Here is a 7,104-nt window from a genome sequence, read left to right on the forward strand (position 1 = left end):
AATCTTCACCCCACACCTTGCTGTGTGACCCCAGGTGTGCCATGTAATTTCCAGGTCCTATAAGTAATAAATTTTTTTTTCCAAAGTTTGCTAATAGTTCTTGCTGAGGGCATCTTGCAGTCATATAAATATATATCAGTACCAAAGATTTAGAAAAAGATAATTTATAAGTGCTAGTCATATTAGGATAAATTAGTATCAAATAGTTAGGAATAAATATAATGTAAGATATGTAATAGCTCTTATTTTAAAAGCATAAAACAACATTGAGAAAAAATAAAGACCTTAATTAATTGAGGTCTGTGTTCTCAGATTGGAAGACCTGGTAACCTAAAATTTTCAATTTTCTCAAAATTAATCTATGGATTTGGTACATTCACAATGAAACTCCCAGTATAGAGCTTAGTGAAGATTGGTAAGCTGTCCATAAAATTCATGAGGACATGCAAAGAGGTGGATAGTCAAGGTATAAGCTAAACAAAGACTGTATTAGGAAGCCATGCTCCATTCTAAGGACGGTGGAAGTAGTGATGAACCAGATAATGGTGTTTGCCTTTACAGAAGTTAGTATGGGGACTTGAATCCTGTTGTTGCTTAATGAGTGATTATTAAGCACATAACTGGTGAATATCCTGTCCAGTGAGAAGTTGTAAATACCTTGTAACAGAGGGGCCTCTCTGCACTTAATTACCGCGGTTCTATATGGATGCCCCAATGAGGCTGAAGCTTCACTATCCCTCTGGGTTGGAGTAATTATACTTTCATTCGCATATGCTCATTCGAGAAGAGGAAACTGGGGGCGGTGGAGAGAAGGGGGGACCCGTTTATACAATTTCCAGGATATAATCATGTGTTCTTGGCACACCCGTGGTTAAGGGTTGTTTATGTTAATTTTATGTCTGGGGACCCACCAGACTCTGACGCCAGTCCCTACTTTTCTATCCCGGGAGAAACTGGGAGTATTTATAGAGAGAATTATTCAAGCCTCGCTGTTCATGGAACCAAAGGTTTTCAGGACCTGAGGTTTCTAGAGAATCAAGACAGTAGCATCTGTAATCAGTACACAAATGACCTTCAGATAGAGATGGAAGTTCTTCTCAGGTGAGGGATAAACCAAAACGAACTAAAAGTAGAGAAGTGAGAAGACGGGAGCAATGAAAGGACTGGAAAAAGATAGCTACTTTTTTTTTTTTATGAAAGTACACAAATTTAGGTGAAATAAAATGGAAGAAAATGGCAGCAGGGGGCAGATTAGGAAGGATAAAGATGTTCAGAAAGTAAACTAAATGGAAGAGGGAGAGAAAGCCCCTGAGACAGAAACAGAATATGATTTTACCTCCAAAGGAGGAAAGTTTCGGCAGAGAAAGCCAATGACACTGGATCCCTTGGGAAACTGGCTCCTGGTTGCATGATTAAACATTCATATTGATGTGATTACTTTATTATAAATTTCGGGTAAGTATAACTTTAAATTATAAACAGCAGGTAGATTTTGGCACAGTGTGTGTTATTACACAAAGGCTAAAGAGAGTAAAATCATTCAGACAATGAACAATTTATGCAGGAGGGGAAAGTGAGTGTCATTTTCTTTCGAAGTTGACAATTGGAAATTCATGACATATCATAAAGTCTTTTTTTAACAATTTTAAGATAAGGTAGTCAGTGGGGAGAAGGCAATTTTTGAGAACCAGAGGCAAGACCTCAGAGAGGCTGTGATAAAATGGTGTTCTCACTCTAAGTGGCTCTCCCTTAATTACTTGGAATAAGTGAGTGTGTGATGCAAGTCTTTTCATGCTCTGCCCTTGAAATGTCTTGACATCAGTCTCAGCCTCTTCCGACTATTTCTTTTTCAATTTACCATGGCCAAATTGTGTTAAAATAAGTCAAGAACTGCAATCATTGTGAATGACATAGAAATGGAGTCATAAGAAAACCAACAGAGAAAGGACAACCAAACGTAAAGGGACTGAGAAAAAGTGAAAGACATGACAGCTGCTCAGTGAGAAAGGACAAGAAAGAGCACAAATGTCCCAGCTTTAAATCCGTGCACAGGCCTGCAACTGAAATTTTCTAAGTCTTGCCATCTGAATTTAGAGGGCTCAGATCAAAGAGAAAGACATTTCTAAATTCCAGTGATCCACTTTATTTTCTGCAACTTCTCTGAGAAGTAAAGAAAATATGATTTTTATCAAAATTGAAAGAGAAATCATGGGATGATTTCTTGGCATGTAGTAAAGTAAACTGCTTTTCTTCTGTGGCCACAATACAATCTCCTTGTGTGTGTGTGTGTGTGTGTGTGTAGGTGTGTGTGGGGGTGTGTGTGCACACACATGCCCATGTGTGCTATATACTTCAATGTTAATGTCTAGAGTGCTTTCATGAGCTGAGCTTTAGAACAGAAATTAGAACAAAGGTTTCTGAGTGAGGAAGAAGAAAAAAGAAAGTCAGCTAGTGACTTTAGTCAATTTTGGAGACTAGAGAGGAAAATGTTGCTTGGAGGTAAAGAAAAAGAAATGCATGGAACTGGTATTCTGCCTGGTAGATGCCGAACTGCTTAGCTGACTACTTTCTCTAAGACAAGGGCTGCAGTGAAAGCTCAGTTTGGACCACTCGGGGCCGGAGAAGAGGAACAGGGAGGTGTCTCACTCCTAGATGATGGGATGCCTGGTCTTGAGGGAAAAGGGAGAAAATGGCAAGTCTGTCTTACTGCATGGAGAGGATGGCTTGGTATTTCCTTCAGTTCTTCAGTTTGTAGATTGTAAGCCAAAGCATTCTTTGGAATTATAGATTGTTCAGCCTGAGAACTTTCAATGTTCACACTATAACATGCAGATAAGAATCCGTCAAGGGGGGAAATTTGAAAAAAAAGTTTTTATGAAATAAAATAGAGACAATAAAAGGCCAGTGCTGGACAAATGGAACCAATGATCAATATGGGGCTACATTTAGAAAGATCTTCACTTGAGGCCAGGGCTGAAATCTGTGTTAGACTTTAAAGAGTTCAGAGACTAAGTGTCTACAAGAAGGATGAGGGACTTGCTGAGATGTTGCAGAAAAGATGTCTGACTTTAAGGGATGGAGTAAGTAGGGGCGCCTGCATGGCTCAATTGATTAAGCTTGCTCTCTCTCTCTTTCTTTCTATAGAGAGAGCAAACAAAGGGTGGGGTAAGTGAGGAATTTTCTCAAGGACTGTCAGTGGCATTAGACAAGGCTAAAATAAGGACACAGAGAACTGAAGGGGCAGAGAATCCCACAGGGCTTAGCTGCTGTGCCCAACGTCATTGGCCTGGGGAACAGCAAGGCCAGCATCAGCAGAGAAGACCACAGCTCAGAGAAAGTAAGGCCAGACATTAGAATTCTATTTTGAAAAGGGAAAAAGAACTTGGTTGTTTCTAAGAGGCATTGATGGTGGATGCTAAAGGTGACATCTCTGGGATTGCTCTGGGTTCATAGAGGTACATGCAAATGGGTCATAAAATTAGAAACACATTTAATATATAGGTTGAATGTTTTTAAAAGTGTGATTATACTTCATTCCCCCTTCTGATTACTCCCCCTTTCTTTATCCCTTTCTTCTACTGATCTTTCTACTTCTTATGTTCCATAAATGAGTGAATGAAGCATGAGAGACTATGGACTCTGGGAAACAAACTGAGGGCTTCAGAGGGGAGGTGGGTGGGGGATCGGGATAGGCTGGTGATGGGTATTAAGGAGGGCACATATTGCATGGAGCACTGGGTGTTATAAGCAACTAATGAATCATGGAACTTTACATCAAAAACCAGGGATGTACCGTATGGTGACTAACATAATATAATAAAAATATATTATTAAAAAAATAATAATAAAAAATAAAAATGTGATTATAAGCATCATTTTGAGAGGAAAAAATGCAAGAAAAGAACAATAGAAATGACATTTATATTACCCATTTTTACTAACAGATCTCTGATTTAAATATATAGTTTTAATTTTATTTTGTGGGAAGGAATATAGGAAGAGTTTTAATAGTTACGTTGTGACCTTATGATATATTTATCAATAAATATTTTTCCTGCTACTGTGAGGAGTTTAGATTAAGGAAGAATTGCTTTACTAAATAGCAAAATTATGCAAGTGTGCTAGAATTATGGACTTTACTCTTTTACATGTCCCCATTTTACATAATGTGGTATTTATTTTTATTATTAAAATATTAAATATTCTCAATTTTTAAATATTTTAAAGTGTTGAATAAAAGTAAATGTGAAGGGAAATTTTGTTGAGTCCTTGGGAAAAGTTCAGTTGTTATGAATTAAGAGATAACCTAGAAGCAACAAATGATTAACTCGAGAAAATCGCTGACACGGAACTTAATGCAAATCCATAGACATTTACTCTGACTTTTCTCTATTTTCATTTTTACAGTGTTTGGCAAAGATTTCTTTACTCTTTTTTGGCTTCAATTTTTAGTGTCCTCAGTGCAAATTCATCAGCGTTCTTGTCAGAGATGATCAGATTGTGTGGTACACACTTTTTGTTCTGGAATTTAATGCTCCGTGCTATGGTAAGACCCATAAGAAATACCCTCTTCCTTTTTCTGTGAGGTTCGAGGAAAGAGATGCCATATCCTGATTGCACTGCTCACGTTCACAAGGGATAACTTTGAGAGATAAAAAAGGAAAACAGAAAACATTCTTCACTGTTTGCCAAAGATCACCATGGTGGTCTGGAATAATAATAACACCATGGAGCCCATATTTATTCTGAGGGGATTTCCTGGATTGGAGTGTGTCCATTTTTGGTTCTCAATCCCATTCTGTCTTGTTTACTTGGCAGCATTTATTGGTAATGTCACCATCCTCTCTGTCATTTGGATAGAGTCCTCACTCCACCAGCCCATGTATTACTTCCTTTCCATCTTGGCACTGACTGACCTAGGTATGTCCATGTCCACGCTTCCCACCATGCTTGCTGTGTTGTGGCTGGATGCTCAGGAGATCCAAGCAAGTGCTTGCTATGCTCAGCTCTTCTTCATCCACACATCCACACATTCACATTCCTGGAGTCCTCAGTGCTATTGGCCATGGCCTTCGATCATTTTGTTGCTATTTGCCGTCCACTGCGCTATACCACCATCCTTAACAACAGTGTAACAGGCAAGATTGGTTTGGCCTGTTTGCTTAGAAGCACGGGAGTTGTATTTCCTACACCTTTGCTACTGAGACGTTATCACTACTGCCGTGTCAATGCCCTTTCCCATGCCTTTTGTTTGCACCAAGACGTTCTGAAATTATCCTGTTCGGATGCCAGAATCAGCAGTGTCTATGGACTGTGTGTAGTTATCACCACACTGGGCATGGATTCAGTCTTCATACTTCTTTCTTATGTCCTGATTCTGAATGCTGTGCTGGACATTGCGTCTCATGAAGAGCGGTTAAAGGCACTCAACACATGCGTGTCCCATATCTGCGTGGTGCTCATTTTCTTCGTGCCAGTTATTGGGGTGTCAATGGTCCATCGCTTTGGGAAACATCTGTCCCCCATAGTTCACATCATCATGGCCGACATTTACCTGCTTTTCCCCCCAGTACTTAACCCTATTGTCTACAGCGTCAGGACAAAGCAGATTCGTCTAAGAATTCTCCACAAGTTTGAACTAGGGAGGCGGCTTTAAATAACCTCTATTCTGAAGTTTTCCCACTGAAAACTCTTGGGGCAGCTATCTGAGTAGAGGAGAAGTAAAATACTTGGGTCTTGGTCATCTGGTTAAATACATAATTCTTTCATTTCCTAGATATGTGATTTCAGCTAAGCATCAACCCTTACGAGATTCGGATTTTTCATAACCAAATTGTGTTATTTTCTGTCCCCCCAAATAATTGAGCTTATAAGGAATGATGTGTGTAAAAAAGATTGCTTTTTAAACTATAAATTTGTTGTTATTGTTCAATTATTAATATGAATGACAATAATAGTAATAACTTTCTTCATACAGCTGTTTATATAATTTCTCAGGTTTATGATCCAGAAATTAATCTCTATCATTTGCCCATATTGTGTCTCTCACGCCAAAATGTCATATTTTTTAATGAAAAGATTTCTGGCTTCTTGGGGAATTTAGAACTTGACTTTTTGACAAGACTTTGAACTGCTACCGTGGCTGTTGGCTATGAACTAAGTTCTCACCTCATCATCACACGTCCTTCCTCCCCTGGCCACTGCAGGTCTATCAGCTTCTTCAGTTTATCAGCAAATACTGAGGCAGACACATGGGGTTGCTCTAGAAAGCCTGAAGTCTAAAAGTCTAGGCAAACGTGCAGATTCCCTGTTCCACAGCACAGAATTTCATGTCTTCATCAGTGAGTGGTAGTTGTGCAAAGTAACCATCTTTATCTTTTCATAAAAATGTTCCCCTCTTGTTCTACATATCTGTGTAGATCATCAATATCACTGCCTTTCTCCGTTTCTTTATTGTCAATAACCCATTACTTTTCTTTTCTTCTTCACTAAGGTGATTTACACATATGCTTTCATTAGTGATATTTTACTATTTAATATATATTCACTTTCTTCTCAGCTGTACTGAAAACCTTTTAAGCATGGGGTCATTACTGCTACACTAACACATCACTCCGGGGCTCGCCTCCCCCAACCATCATGAATATTCATAAAATAGTTGTAAGTGTAAATGATATTGCCCATTTGCTTATCCAAGTAAAACATACTGAGAAAAATGAAATATCTCTTGTAGCACTTACTGCTTTCAATGCTACAGACATATAAAATATAGAATGCATGGTCTTAATGTTAAAGAATTAATGTTTAATAGTGGAGACATATTTATAAAAGGATTATTAAAGTTAACAGATGCTGTCATTGAAATAAATAATACAATATTGTTATTAAAGATTGGGATTGAAGTAATTGATACTTTGGCTGTGCCTTGTGGGTCAAAATCATTCTTGCCAGCTAGACTGTGTGAAAGAAAGTGGTGTGCTGAAGCTAGCTTTTTTGGCTTATGAAAGGCAATTGTGCAATATCTTGTTCCAAATCCATGTTCTATAAAACATTGGTAATTTGAAATTGGTCATGATGGGAATATTTACACAACAGAAATAGGCA

General features: G+C 38.3%; 1 pseudogene; it reads left to right on the forward strand.

Annotated features, from left to right (window-relative positions):
• Positions 1-4,700: 4,700 nt before the first annotated feature.
• LOC117797667 lies at positions 4,701-5,656 on the forward strand (annotated as a pseudogene).
• The last annotated feature ends 1,448 nt before the right edge of the window (positions 5,657-7,104 follow it).

This window comes from Ailuropoda melanoleuca, unplaced genomic scaffold, assembly GCF_002007445.2.
Source record: "Ailuropoda melanoleuca isolate Jingjing unplaced genomic scaffold, ASM200744v2 unplaced-scaffold10923, whole genome shotgun sequence".
Taxonomy (NCBI): domain Eukaryota; kingdom Metazoa; phylum Chordata; class Mammalia; order Carnivora; family Ursidae; genus Ailuropoda; species Ailuropoda melanoleuca.